The sequence below is a fragment of the Heterocephalus glaber genome, unplaced genomic scaffold, assembly GCF_053883595.1.
Source record: "Heterocephalus glaber isolate CG9 unplaced genomic scaffold, H.glaber_assembly_v1.0 deba00000809, whole genome shotgun sequence".
Lineage (NCBI taxonomy): Eukaryota > Metazoa > Chordata > Mammalia > Rodentia > Bathyergidae > Heterocephalus > Heterocephalus glaber.
This window is the reverse complement of record NW_028258163.1, coordinates 1,535-17,421: the sequence shown is the minus strand read 5'-3', so window position 1 is coordinate 17,421 and position 15,887 is coordinate 1,535. Positions and strand designations below refer to the sequence as shown.

At 37.2% G+C, this 15,887-nt stretch overlaps 1 long non-coding RNA gene across 2 annotated transcripts in view; it reads left to right on the top strand.

The window, feature by feature from the left end:
- Window positions 1-15,424, top strand: part of LOC147828988 (uncharacterized) — a 69,480-nt gene extending 54,056 nt beyond the window's left edge. Inside the window, exons 9-11 of one of the 2 annotated variants that reach the window (XR_015449765.1) lie at window positions 13,245-13,341; window positions 14,449-14,523; window positions 14,874-15,424. This is a non-coding gene — a long non-coding RNA (uncharacterized LOC147828988). Of the gene's footprint in view, window positions 1-2,327; window positions 2,449-12,150; window positions 12,590-13,244; window positions 14,807-14,873 lie in introns of those variants that run through there. The other variant, XR_015449766.1, reaches the window with a different exon arrangement.
- The last annotated feature ends 463 nt before the right edge of the window (window positions 15,425-15,887 follow it).

Here is a 15,887-nt window from a genome sequence, read left to right as displayed (position 1 = left end):
GGAAACCGATTGAGTTTGTAAGTCAAGAGTCCACTGTATTTGTGTCTATTCATTGTTTTTTTTTTTTTGGTACCAGGGATCGAACTTGAGTCTTTGCACTTGTGCAGCAGGCAGCAAAATCACTGAGCTAAATCCCTGGCCCTTGTGTCTATTCTTTGGATTCTCTTTTAAACTGGTTAATACCTTAACATTTTTCAAATTAATGAGCAGAGTAAAATCTTTAACATGTTTATTTTTGTATAGGAGAATCATGATTTTATCATTTAAAAATTATCTTTTAACACCATGTATGAGATCCTAAAATATGGTTACTCTTTGCTACCTTAAATCTAGTTATATAAATCTCATTATATTTTCCTATCAATATGAAGAATCCAAAGGATCCAACTTGTGGGTATTCTCTCCTCACATAATACACACACACACAGTACACATGCCCATAAACACAACCCCCCAAAATAAGCAATAATGGTTATCCATAAAACCGTTGAAAATCCATGTGTAAGAAGCAAACATTCTCTAGTGCATGGAAGACACAGTTCTGATGATCCATCAGGCAGAATGTGTACTATCTCAGTTTGAATGGTCTATTTGGGTTACTTCCCCATTTTCAGGAGTTCTTCAGGAATGTAGAATAGATGGTTTCTATTTATACCACGGATTTTTCTCGGCACTGTTAACATTTTGGACCAGACGCTTCTTCAATGTGGGAGCAGTCCTGTGCACTGTGGGAAGCTTAGCAGCTTCGCTGACCTCTACCCATTAGATGGCAGTGTCATATCCCCCAAATGGCTCCAGACACTGCCCTGGCCAAAATTGCTCCACTTGAGAATCCCTGATGTATTTTATGAAAGGACACACAAAATAACTTATCCTATAGAAGAGGGAGGATCTCTCCAAAGACGTGTGTATACTCAATTAACATATATCAGCATGGATGGGTCTCAGTGGTAATGTTGTGTGATCACAGCAAGTTACAGAATGATTTGAACAGCATGACCATATTTATGTAAATTTTAAATTACAAAACTTACAGTGTATATTGCTTATAGGGCCATGGATGTGGGGTGAAAATCATAAAACCGTGAACATGAATAGACACCAATTTAATGAGTTTCATTGTGTTTGGGAAAACAGGAAGGAAATTAGGATAGGTTATGTTTAAAAGAAAAGTCAGCTCTTTAACGTTTTTCTCACTTTCAAAATAGGTCAAAAACACTATTGCAAATGTTATCTTTTTTGATCCAGCTAACTTATATGGAGACATTGTTATTCTACAAACTTTATTTGACAGAAAAATCCATAAAAAGATATGAAACATGAAGTTTAAATTTTCTATAGTACTTTGATGCTGTTATTTTTCAATCATCTGTTTTATATTGTTCATATGACTGCTTGCCTTCCTAATTAAGAGTAGCTTTGAATTGGCAGTGTTTTATACAGCAATTTTCTGGTTCAGACTCTAATGACAACCATAATATAAACGTTCTGACCTTATATTTGTGGAGTGCTTTATCTTTTCTCAGTACTCTTACATCTGTCTTCTCATTTTGTGTTCACAATTTCTTTCACCATCAATCTTAGTTTCAAATCTATTCACCATGTTAATGCATGTTTCATCTTTCTATTGCAGTTACCTTAAGTTTGGGTTACTGACCCTGAGATACCAGATCCCAGGGCAGTTTATGTAGGAAGTGACCCACAAAACACTGGTAGGTAAAGTGAGACAGGGAGAGAAAGAAGTTAAGAGGCAGCACGTGTAGAGCAGCTTACTGTTTAGGGCTACTGAGGCTCAATTTGACTCCTTTGTGTAAACTCCTGTGGATGGCTTTCACAATAGAAAGACACAGTGAGTCATTTGTGATAGAAGTTGGCAAAACCAGAAGTACTTATGATCAAGCCCTTTACAAGCATAGTTGGCTAGCCTGTGCTCTAGAGCATAAAACTGGGGAAGCATCCATATTTTCAAGAGTTCTGAGAGTTTCCAGTGTGAAGAAATGTGCAAGAAGGAAAATATCCATAAACATTTCATTTTGAAAGAAGTAGGTTAGGGACAAAATAGTACTTCTATAAGAACAAATATTGATCGTTTGACCTAAAAAATGATCAAGATCCAAGCAGACACTTGAGACAGTTATAACTCTACTATGGAATGTGTTGGAAACAGTTCAGGCTTAGGAAAGAGTGATCATTCATTGTGCCAAACAACAACTAAGTAAAGATTATGGTAGTAATTAGCCAAGACTATGTTCAGGCTGGGAACAGGAAGAGATAGTGGTTGCCAATAATGACTGCAGAAAACTAACGAAGCTTACCTGTCATTCCAGGAGAGGAGAAAACAAAAACAACAAAACTAAAATCCGTGAATGAAAGGGAACATGTAGTGTTCCCTTCCTGTGTCCTCAGGGTGATAAGGAAGACCGGAGAAGGAAAATCTACCTACTGCAGGTAGGTTTAGAAGGTATCTAAAAGTGATAGCTATTTTTGTTAAATTAATAGACAGGTTTTTAGAATTTAGTTTTACAGAAATTTAAGTCAATAGTACAGGGTTCCCATAGATTTTCTTCTCCACAGTTTCCCTTAATAGTAACATCTTGCATTAGTGTGGTACATTTGATACAGTTAAGGAACCAACACTTTTATATGTTTTATTAAGTAAAGACTATAGTTTACATTAAGGTTCACTCTGTGTTGTGTAATTCTATGAATTTTGACAAATGCATAATGTTATATATCCATCCTAATAGTATTGTATGGAATAATTTCTTTACGCTGAAACTTCCCTGTTCTTCCTATATTTACACCTCCCCTCCCATTCGCCCCCAAACCTAATAACCTAATAACCTGGTGACACCTGATGCTTTCTAATGTATACCTATATCTATATCTACATCTACATCTATATATTTGTCCCCACACTGCAAGGAATTGAACACAGGTCCTCCAGCATGGTAGGCAGTGCTCTACCACTGAGCTCTAAGCTCACTCCCTAGCCCAAGTGCCTGTAATTTTGCCTTTTCCAGATGTCATTCAGTTGGAGTAATACAGTAGGGAGGATTTTTAGGCCAAATACTTTCAATTAGCAATATGTACGGAAGGTTTCTCCATGCATCTCCCCCCCACCCCTTACTGGAAGTTGAATACAGGAAGCACTGATCTTCATTCTTAACCCTTTTCAATTTTATTTTGAGATCTGATCTCACCAAGTTACCCAAGCTGGTCTCGAACATGTGGTCTTCTTGCCACATCCTTCTAAGTACCTGAAGTTAACAGCATGTGCCACCACACCTGGCTTCTTTGCATGTATATTTCCTTTTGTTTTGTTGCTGATATTCAGTCCTGGAGATTGAACCCAAGGCCTTGAACATACTAGGCAAGCAGGCTACCACTACACTACATACCAGCCCCTCTTTTGATGTTGTTATTGCTTTTTTCATTACTTCATGATATTCCATTGTATGAATGTACTAAAGGTTGTTCATCCGCTCACTTATTGATATCATTTGGTTGTTTCTAGTTTCTGGCATTTTGTTTCTCCTATATATTTTGTAGATTGTATCTTGCAGGGAATTGGTCCATTTCATTTAAATTATCAAATTTGTGACATAGTGTAGCCGACCCACCCCACTGGCCATGTCAAGCCTTCTACTGGGACCTAGACCTGGTACTTTGTTCTTCTTGACCTGGGGGCAAGCAAGGATGAATGACAAAGAGACGTGAATCCATTTAACTTTGGGCAGCCAGGGGGCTCTTGCCTCTTAGGAGCCCCAGCATCTGGCTCATCTTGTATTTATTCACCTAAACACTGGTACAAGCAATCAAAGTAGCACAAGGTTCATCTGCTTTCCAATATCCACTAGTACTTACTCCAGTGAACAACTTAATCTTAGGTGTTCTAGCTTTTCCCTGGAACCTGCAATATGGAGTTACCCTGAGTGCAGCCTTTCTCCTTTGTGCTCAGAGAGGCCAGTCAGGCCTCACTTCTCTGGTCTCTGACAGCATAGAGTTGTTCATAATACTCTTAATTATCTTCTTAATTTCAATGAGCTCAGTATTGATGTCCTCTCTTGTTTGTGATATTAGTAATTGACCTCTTTCTCTCTTTGTCTTGATTAGCCTGGTTAGGATTTATCGATTTCATTGATCTTCAAAGAACCATATTCTGGTTTTAGCAATATTTAAAATTTTTTTTATTTTTCAATTTTATTGATTGATGCAATAATTTTTATTGTTTTTTTCTTTTGCATGCATTCATTTTATTTATTTCTTTATTTTGGTACCAGGGATCGAACTTGGGACCTTGCACTTGTGAGGCAGGTGGTGGAACCACTGAGCTAAATCCCCGGCCCTTGCATTCATTTTATATTGCTCTCATTTGTGTAGCTTCCTAAAGTGGAAGCTTAGATTACTGTTTCTTTTTTTCTAATACTATGCTTTCAATGTTATCAATTTTCCTGTATGCACTGGTTTTGCTGCCTTCAACATATTTTGATAATTTGCATTCTCATCATTTACTTTAAAATAGTTTAAATTTTCTTGAGACTCTCCTGATAAATGTCATTTGGAAGTGTGTTACAGTCTAAATATTTTGGGAATTTTCTAGCTATGTTTCTATTATTGATATCGAGCTTAATTTCCTTGTAGTACAAGAACAAACTATGATTTGTTAACATCGGTCCTGTGGCCTAGAATGTGGTCCATCTTAGTAAAAGTTCCTTGTGAGCTTCAAGAGAATTTGTTCTGCTTTGTTGGATGAAGTATTTATTAAATGTCAGTTACATCCAATGAACTGATGGTGGCCTTTCATTCAACTATGCACTTCCATTTTTTCTTTCAGCTGCATCTATCAATTACTGATTGAAGAGTGTTGAAGTTTCCAACTATAATAATGTATGTGTCTATTTCTTCTTGTAGCCCTAATGGTCTTTTTTCCCCACATATTTTGTTAATCCGTTGTTCAGGGGCATATATGTTAAGATTTACTATGCCTTCTTGGAGAGCTGACTCCATTTATCATTATCTATCACAATTCTTTATCCTTGATTATTTCTTGAAGTCTGCTTTGTCTGAAATTGATATTGCTAGTTCAGATTTCATTTGGTTGTGTTGCCATGGTATATCATCTTTCTCTATCCTTCCACTTTTAATTATGTCAAATGGAATTATGTAGAATAGAAAAGCTATACTTGAATTTTTTTCAAAAGTATACTCTGACAGTCTTTATGTTTAAATTGTTATATTTAGGTAATTCATATTTAAAATAATCATTGATATAATTCAGTTAATCTCTACCATGCTTGTGTTTTCTAGTCATGACAGTTTTTCATTTCTTTAAAAATCTTCCCTCATTTTTCTTTTTGTGCTTTGTTAATTTTTTAATTTTAAGCTGTTTTATTGGTACATTTTAGGTATACAATTCATTTCCATTTATCATTGGGTGTTTGTACCTGTACATGACATATCTTGGTTCTTATTTTTTTCCCCATTACCTGTGTGCCCTTCACCCCCTCCACCCTTACCTATTTTCATAGACATCATTTCCATTTATTTTTTCTTTTCTCATAGTTTTTCCTTTCTTCCTTTTCCTTTCCCCTTCCCCTCCCTTCACCACTTCATCTTTGGACCTTTTTACCTATTTCAAATTATCAATTATTCATTTTAATCATCTTAACCCTCATTTACACTATCAGTTTCTCACACTAGTGAAACTATTTGGTATTTACACATGTGTGTCCTATTTATTTCACTTAAGAGTATGGCCTTGATATGCATCCATTTAGCTATCAATGACTCTAGTTTTTCATTATCGCTGAGTAGTACTCCATTTGATTAAAAAACCCCACCTTTTCTTTATCCAGGTTCCAGTTGATGGGCACTTGGGCTGCTTCCAAGCTTTAGCTATTACAAACTGTGCAGCTAGGAACATGGGGGACACATATATCACTGTGGTATGATTCTTTGAATTCTTTGGGGAAGATACCCAGCAGGGGACTATCTGGGTCAAATGGGACCTCTAGCCCTAGTTCTTTGAGGTATCTCCATACTGATTTCCACAGCGGTTGCACTAGTCTACACTCCCACCCTCAATGGAGAAGGGTTCCTTTCTCCCCACAACCCTGCCAGCATTTGTGATTGGATGATTTCTTGATAGCAGCCATTATTTGTGGTGTGAGGTGGAATCTCAGTGTTGTTTTCATCTGCATCTCTTGAATGATGAGTGATGTTGAACATTTTTTCATATATTTGTTTGCTGCTTTTACTTCTTTGAGAAACGTCTGTTCCCTTCAGGTGCCCATTTTTGAATTGGGTCTTTGAATCTGGGGGGGTCAGATTTTTTTCAATTCTTTATATATTCTAGAGAGTAGTCCTTCTGTCATTTTTCTTGCCTTGTTTCTTTAATGAATACATTTTCTCTCTTCACTTAGCATATCAATTATATCTTTTAAAAATGTGAGTGTGGGACAAGGATTTAGCTCAGTGGTTTTGCTGCCTGCTGCACAAGTGCAAGGACCAGAGTTCAATCCCCAGTACCAAAAAGAAAAATTAAATAAATGAAAATTTTTTAAAAAGTTAGTGTTTGTCATAGAGTTTGCAATATATATTTACTGCTTATCTAAGACCACCAAGTCTAAGTTGTTAGTTTCAAATAACACTATACTGCTTCTCTGCTAACACGGGTACCTTATAGCAGAGCATTGTCAATTCCCCCATGCTACTACTCCCTATGCCAGTGGTGGCAAACCTATGGCACTTGTGCTGCAGCAGGCTGTTTGTATCATTGAAAGCTATAAAAGTTTCACCATCCCTGCCACTGTTGCTGTCATTGATTCCACTCATTCATAAATTATATGCACCCAATATATTGTTGCTACTAGTACTTTGAGCAGTTATCTAATAGATTAAGAATAAAATGTTCTATTATACCTTTCTTTATTCCTCTCCAATGCCCTTTCTTTCTCCCTTCCCTTGTTACTCTCCTCTCCCCATGCTTTTTCCTCCCTCTCTCCTTTCTTCCTTCCTACCTTCCTTAGTTCCTTCTTTCCTTTCTGCTTCCTTGGTCTCTCTCGTCATATTTGATTTCTATCTCTAAAGAACTTATTGGAACATTTCTTGTCTAGCATATCTGTTGGCATTACATTTCTTCAGTTGTTATCTGAAAAACATTTTTTTCTTTATGTCAGAAGGAAATTTTTGCCGTACAAAGAATTTTAGCATTGTGTGGATGGGTTACTTGTTTCAACACCTTAAATATTTTACTGTGTTCTCTTCTTACATGATTTCTGAGAATGCTGGTGTAATTCTTTGTTGTTCAGTAGGTAAGGTCTTATCTCCCTGCGTTTTACAAGATTTTCTTTGTTTTTGATATTTACACATTGAATTTGATATGTGTACTTATAATTTTTTCTGTATTTACCTTGCTAATTGTTGTAAAGGTTCTTGAACCCGAGTTTTGGTGTGTGTCCTTCATTTTAGAAAATTCTGAGCTACTATTACTTCAGTTATTTTTCATGGTCCTCTCTTCTTCTAGAGTTCCCATTATGGGCATGTTATGCCTTTTGTAATTGTCCCACAATTCTTGAATGTTCTGGGGTTTTTTTATACTTTTGTTTTCTCTTTGTCTTTCAGCCTAGGGAGTTTCGATTGACTTATCATCCAGCTCACTGATCTTTTCCCCAGTCATTTCTAGCCTGATCATCCTTCAAGGCGTTCTCCATTTCTGCCACAATGTTTTTTTGTATCTCCCATTTCCTTTTGATTCTTTGTTAGAGTTTCCATTTCTTTTTGATTATGTTACTGAACTGTTCTTTTTTATATGTATTAATTTTAGGGTATAGTAGTTTTAAAAAATGCTGGTTTTCATTGTGGGATTTTCATACAGGCATATAACATATTTTGATCATATCCAGCCCCCTATTACCCTGCCTCACACCTACTTCTTCCTCTTCTTTATTCCCTTTCTCTGGTCAAGTAGTGTCCCTCCTGCTTTCATGTCCTTTTTGAAAAAATCCATGTACTTATCTTTCCGAGTCTGGCTTATTTCACTTAATGTGATGGTCTTTATGTCCATCCATTTTCCCACAAATGACATAAATTTGTTTCTTCTATGGCTGAAGAGCACTCCATTGTGTGTACATATCATATTTTCTTCAACCAGTGATCTGTTGATTTTCATCTAGACTGATTCCATATCTTGACTATTTTGAATTTGTGCCACAATAAATAGATATACAATTTCTCTATAGCATACTGACTTTAATTCTTCTGTTACCCATGTGTTCTTAAATGTTTTCTACTTTTTCCATTTGTTCTTGCTCTGATTCAACTCTACTCATTGCATTTTGATTCTGGCACCATCTGTAATTCACAAGTTAATTGTTTAGCCCTCCCCAAGACTGCCTCTTACTCTAGATGCCAGCAGCAAGTGTGGTTCCCATATTTCCTATGCTTCTGACTGACAAACTGTAAATTTTGAAGTCCCATCAACCACTCCAATTTTGATAATTCAGTCTAATGATTCACAGAACACATTAAAAATGCTGTACTGCTGCGGATTTACCTCATTGGTTCTGCCACCTGTCTCGCAAGTGCAGCTTCCCGAAAATGCTGTTCTTACAGATACAGTATTATTATGAAGGAAACACAGAAGAAAAGTTCTGGAAGGGCTGGGATTCAGTGCTCTTGTATCCTTTCTATGGAATCTGGATGTGGCATTATCTCTGCACCATAATGTGTTCATGATTTCGGATGCTCCACTTGGTGTCCAGAGTTTTTTTATGGGCTGTCATCACACAGGCATGACTGTGTAAACCACTGGGCATGTGACTGAGTTCAATCTTCCATCCTTTCTCCTTCATGGAGGTCAGACTGGCCCAGGATTCCTGCCTTCTAATCATGAGTTTGGTCTCTCTAGTGACCAGCCCTGATCCTGAAGCTAATTAGGCATCTATCATGAGTCATTTCATTAAGATCAACATTAACACATGCATGCCCATAACTCAGGAAGTTCCAAGGGATTTTGAAACTCTTTGCCAGGAATGAGATCAAAGACCAAATAAATTCTTTAGCATACCATAAAACCTTTAATATATCAATCACAATTGTTGTAAGCTTCTTATCTGACAATTTCAAAATCTGTGTTATATCTGAATCCAGTACTGATGCTCATTCTGTTTCTTCAGATCGCATTTTCTTCTTGCCTTTAGTATATCCCAAATTTTGTTGTTGGGCACTGAGGCAGTCAGGCTATCAGTATAAAGATGATATTAGTCTGGCTAGGACCTGGATGTTTCCTGTTTAAAGTTTATTATAACTGTGCACCAAAGATTCCATTTTTCTCTAATTTCCCATTGTTTGCCACTTCCATGCTGTTTCCAAGTCTCCTAAGAACCTCTTCTTAAATAGAATGTCTCTCTTAGGTGTCTCATTTGTAACCCACTGTTTTTATATAGGAGCTCTGTCAGTGTGGGGATAAGAGTTTGAGGAAGGGAAGCATTCCACCTTAAAATTATATATCAGTTTTTTTAATGGACTTGAGTTCCCGAGTTGTAGCCATCAGTAATTTTTCTCAACTTTTTTTTTCCTATTATGCAAGACAGAAAATCTAGAATGACTAACAATGTCTAGTTGCTCTTCCTCTTCATCAGATATGGCTGTAGCAAAGTAGCTTCCCTTGAGCACAATCTCATTAGAGAAAGTAGAGCTGTCTGGGCTTATTTCAAAGTGGTTACTTCTGTTCTTCACCGCTCACAGAAGAGAAGATTGTCTCTCATATTTGACTCACCCCTGGTGGGTCTTCTGAAGGCCAAACCCACACCAGTATTATAGAAGGCCCCCTAAAACTGGGTACAGCGGATTTTAACTCTGGAGTTAGTCTGAAGTCAGCTTTCAGCAGTTCATCAGTTGCTGTTTATTTTTTCCTACCAGTTTCTATCTCCATATGTCTCTGGTCCTGGTAAACTGTGATTCTCTATCTTTGCATGTCTGTCTGTTTTTTGCTGTGGCAGTTTGTGATGTGATCTCAGTGCTGTTGCAGATCTAATTAAAGTTGCTGATTTTTAGTTTGTTCAGCTGATTTCGTATAGTCAGAACAGGAAAGATAATTTCAGAGCTCTTTGTGTGTCAGAGCTAATCAGGAGGCATGACCAGTATGCAACTAGAAGCAGGGGTCTGAAATCCATATGTACTTAGGCCATGGCCCATGGGGACAGGCATATTGATTACTTCCAGTGGTCACTGACTCCTTCATAAAACCAGCTTTGCAGCTAAACTGCATTCTACAAATGTACTACTTGCGAGGTTACTGGTCAATTAATTGCAGTCTTCAAAAGAAAGACCTTTTAGTGAGATTTGACTTTGTGATTTGAACTGGCCTTTTTGTTTCCACTCTGTCCAATCTCAGAGGCCTTTTCACCTCGTGAATGGGTTTCTCATATGTTCTGTGCATTGCTATTACTCTTAATGTATTCTAGAACATGATTTTTCTGGCTTGTAAGCATCTCCAACCCAACTTATGAGTTTTCAGCTCTTTGGATTTAAATCAGAAACATTTTAGTAAGTCTGAGTCCTGGAGACCCACTACTAATAAGACTATCACTAGGATGAATGGATAAAGGGGTGTGTGTGTGTGTGTTCAAACCTGTATCAGTGATTTTATAAATTTATACCTATGTTATAAATTTATGTATCTGATTTCTATGCTAGGTCTAGTAATATATATATATACACATATATATACATTTATCTAAATCTTTTTTAACAATTATTTAATAAGAATTATTTAATACCTATCTTTGTAAGCACATTTATAAACTTTTGACATGAGATTTGTAAGTTCCTAACCAGTATTAATATTATATTAAGAAATTTGTAATAAAAGTGTCTAACATTTCTTTTCATAAAATATATAACAGTTTAGAAAAATAGTGTATTTTAAGGCATATGTGGAGCAAACTGACATATTTTTTCATCTACAAAAGTTGCAAGAAGTTCATGAGAAACAAAAAGACTGAGTTGTCAGTATTCATAGTGCTTCTCCCTGTTCATTTATTACTTTGTGCACCAGCATATTCTGGTAAATGCTTAATAACTGGCTCTCCCAAAAGAAATGCCCCAAGTGTGGAATCTATTAACTTCTTTAGTGCAAATACCCCCATAATGGTCAATTCCAGGGCCGCTTAACACTGAGTAGCAGAGACATGCACTAATCAGATCTCATTAGGTCCTAAGGACTGACTGTAGGATTTGCTGCCTGTAAACAGGAGACAAAGGATTGTTAGGGGCATCATAACTATCTGAGAGTGTTGGGAGTAATGCGACATAATTCTAAGGAAAAATCATTTGAGTAGGCCTAGTTCGCCTGCCTACAGCCCAGCTAGGACATTCCAGACATAATTGCATTTTGGCCTCTGGTCACAACTGAGACCTCAGTGATCCCCCCCAGATGCTGCAATCTCCAGGACAAGACCACACTTGTGGGAGGTGCCAGGGAGGAACTAAATCTTCATCTGCATAATTCCTCATTGTTCTTAGATTTCCACTGTCCCCCAGCTTTTTGTTACACCTTGTCTATCCCAATGTGAAGTACTGAACTCTATTTTTCACTTGTTACATTTGTTTCCCCATGTACTGAATAAAAGGTGCTGGAAACTAGAGGGTTTTTGTCTTTGCCACCCAGAGCAGCACTGATCAGACCCAAAGCTCAGCTTCTTCTCAGTCTCATTTGTCTACCTTTCCTGTAATTTGCTGTGTGCTGCCTTGGCTCACAAGAGACTAGGACTTACTGCAGAGGTTCTGGTAACGTCCCCTTCCCCAGTTCCCTACATGAGAGTGTTCATATTTTACAAAGATGAGGGGAAAGTCAGAGGTTGGGGCTAGTGAGGCTTCTCAGTTAGTTTTCATGGAGATTTTGCTGGTTTCTGAGTGATGATGTGGGCTTTAAAAATATATGGACCATTTGATTTTCAGATACCTAGGCAATCAAGGTGATATTTGTGTTATGCTTTTTGTGTGTCAGGTAGGAAAAAAATTATCAGTTGGGAAATAATGCTGTTTTTTTATTCCTTAGCATTTAGAGTTTAAATATAATGACGTTAGTAATAATCCTACTAATAACTATATGTGTCTTGGTAAGATATACTATTTTTTCCACAGTATTGGCCATTTAATCATTGAAGGTGTTATGTGAAGAGAATATGATGACTCTGAGAATGTTGCTGGTACTGAAGTTTTGATGGGATCCAAAGAGTGTTAACGGTTCCCTAATGATGAAAGTGGACCAAGGTTATTTGTTGGTATCTTGATAGAACAGACTGTGTCCTTAAATATATTTATCACATGGATCTACTTAGGTTCTGGTCAAGACATCACTGTGTACATACATGTTTATTAATGGAGCTTTCCACGTATCCAGGCAAGTGATAAGGAAGGATAGATAACACCCTTGACTAACACTGAGAAACCATGAAATTAGAACTGTGACACTGGAACTTGTGTTCTCAAGTCTTTTGCTCTCCCATCAAGCTCTTTCCAAGTGCATGGAGATGAGCTGCTGTTACATTTCTCATTAAAGATGTTGTTTCCAGACATCAAGGTAATTAATGATACTGTTGAAATTCTTCTACTGAAATTGTTTTTGGTATGTGTGCAGATGAAATAATGGCCAGCTTAAGTGGGAATGCTCAGCTTAACTGAGGGTGATTCTGCATGTGGGTGACCCACCTAAGGATTGTTGCCATAACTGCATAAAAGGAGGATAGGAGGGGAGGAATGCTGGCTGCTGATTTCCCAGGAGAAGCTTTGTTGGAACTGGAACTCAGTGGCTTTTCTTGCTGTTGCTCCCTCAGTGGGTGGGTGGGGGTGCTGGTCTTTGCCTTTGTCTTGAGCATAACTCCCTGGTTCCAGTGCAGATCCCTCAGTGTTCTGGCACAGATTGTTCAACCTGCCAGCATAGACTTTTGAGCTTCTACCACTGGCCCTTGGGCCTTTTGGTGCAGAGTCTTGATATGAACTTGCATGAGACATTGCTGAGGGCTGTAGGCCTCTGGCTGGACTCATGTGGAATATTATGTGGAAAGATCTATTGCACTTTTCTGGGTTTGACTTTTTGGGAGAATATTGTAAGACAGTCCTATAAATTTGTATATCCTGTGGTAAATCTGTTTCCTTGGAAAGACCGACTAGAACAGTATGTTTATAGGTAAAAAATAAATTTGTAACAGTAAACATGGATTTTTCTTTATTTGCAGGTATAGACATGCAATAAGATGTGCACCAAACACTGGGATTTTTAGATTTCTGTCAAGACCTTATAGTAACCCTTTCAACTGTTGGTCAGCACACCATGTAGGTAGGTGGTTTCATGTAGGTTCTGATGTAGGCCCAAACCACAGCACAGCTTGGCAATCTTACTGGTTTTACCTTCTCAAGTATTCTTAAAGATGTATTTTCTAAAGCCTTTGCAGATTTCTATCATGAGATCACAGTTAATCTAACATCAGCCTTTAATGGCAGACATTGCTATTATGCAAACAAGTGCTGATGTAGACCAAAACTAAAGCGCAGACCACCTGATCTTCAGATCACATGAGGCAAGTGGTTATGGTTTCCCTACCACTTGCCATCACGGTTTCTTTGCCAGTATTCAGGTGAGGCATAATAACATCCTTAGGAACACTTGAAACCATGCAGTTTCTTTTCTGTATTTCAGAGAGAATGTGTAACCCTGTAAGGAGGTTGCACATATCCAAGTATTTATCACATAGTCCCAACTATAGTAATCATAGGAACTAGGCAGATATTCCACGAAGAAATGTTGTCTTATCTGACATTATTCTTGACCTTGGAGAACCACAAGAATCCAGGTAGAGTCCTGTGATCATGGATGTAATAGAAGCTATTCAACAGTTCCTGGTAGGTTGTGTCTTGATTCCTGTCAAGGGTTAACAGTGAACTTAAAAAGTTCATTATCAGGAGATAGTTCTGTATTAGAGTAAATACTTTCATGTACAGCACGTGCCAGACCGACTATTAGATCATCAAATATCTGAGTCAGTGATGTTTGTTTCCCTACAATTTTTATCATATGATTAAAAAAATGTAAGTATGTAGATAAGGAATGCAGTATTGCATATTCTAGAAACCATATTATTGCATTATCTTACATTTAGAGAGACTTTACCCTGGGAATTTCAAATGACTTTCATGTACTCAGGTTATTATTATGCATTTATGCATCATGGTAGTTAAGTTAAATATTAGCAGTCATGAGAGAATGAGGTTTGGAACAATGATGTTCATCATAAAGTAATCAAGAATACAAGTAGAGTTGATGAGTCCAGGTAGAAATGAAATCTTGCAATAATGACAATAAAGAAAGTTATTTGAAGGGTCCCAGTAGAAAAGTCTTACCATACATATACTTGTCACCCATGTTTTTACATTTCCATGCAGATACGGTGTAAGTCTCATGATGACCAACAGTGGCAGTTTGTTGTATCCATGGCAATGATGATCAAGAGGAATATTGTAAGTGTGGGGTTCTTACATTTATTTTAGCATGTTTCCTGTACATATTTAGTAAAGGAATGATTCTGTTTACCACTGCTAGTAACAATTAGCTTATTATGTAAAGTTTGATAAACTCTGAATTTAATCCTAGGAGGTGTGGAGGCATATGCAGGGATCCATGTAAGTTATTCAACTGATCCACATCACAGTATTGACCATAATTTTTTCTACAGGTAGCCAGCCAAGAGAAAATAGTGTGAAGAACAACATCTCTGACCTTGAAGTTCTAAAGATCTAAGTACTTCAGTTGGTTTCCCTGATGATGAGGTGACCAAAATTTTTAACGTTGTCCTTTTTTTCTCCCTCAGGTGAAAGATGATGCGTCCTAAACCCACATCTCAAAGTGTTGTCTAAGATTCCAACAGTTATTAAGTTATAGTGATTGAACTTAAGAATGGTAATTTATGAAATGTTATGACTAACCTGGTAAGAAATTGTCCCTACCAAGATGCCAACAAATAACCTTCAGATTTCTTGGTAAAGTGGATGGGATATCTAACACAATGTTACCCTGGATTTTTGGCAGGTATTCCATTAAGTTTTATCCTAGTGTACGGGTTTGTTGACTTGAAATCATTAGAGGCATTTCTTATTTTTTGGTATTTATATCATGAATGATGCTTTTGAACTCCTGTGGTAACCTCTGCTTAGAACACAGTTCAAAATATGATTTGTCAGTAATGCTTTTTGTAAATATGAGATTGTACTATGGACTTATTTAGAGATTGTGATAGGTTATTGTATAGGGATGCAGGTCATTGACCATATTTCCTATCCCCTAGTATTGAATATGGGAATTTTGCTAGTGTTTCTTCCAAATAAGATGGTATTTCTTAGTAGGCTTTTACCTCAGTGTTCAGCTTTACCATGTAATTGTGATAAGAATAAATGATTGGTATGTTGAACGCCATGACCAAGGGAATGTGTCAATGTCTCTTTGAATGACATAGGTTCCAAAATCATTTTTTATGATTTGATTTTCAAGTTCCTCTGAAGACACTGTGATTATCCTACCCATGGGAGTGAGTAAAGTCCATAGTGGGTTATGAGGTAAGTGCTGAGGTACTCTAAACCAGATCTTCATCTATAGAGGAAAGGGATGAGGGTGTCCTGACTATTACTAGATTTAGTGGTCACTGCTCCTATAAAGAAATAATTTTGTCCTTCACAGTTCTAGTAAATATGAATTTATCCTTTATATGCCATAGGGAAAATTGGTGTTTTAGCAAGGACTGCTGAGGGAGTGATTATGAACTGGTTAATTGAAATTATTGTGGAACTCTAGGACTGCAGTAAGCATAGGTTAATTTCCAGGGTGTGGA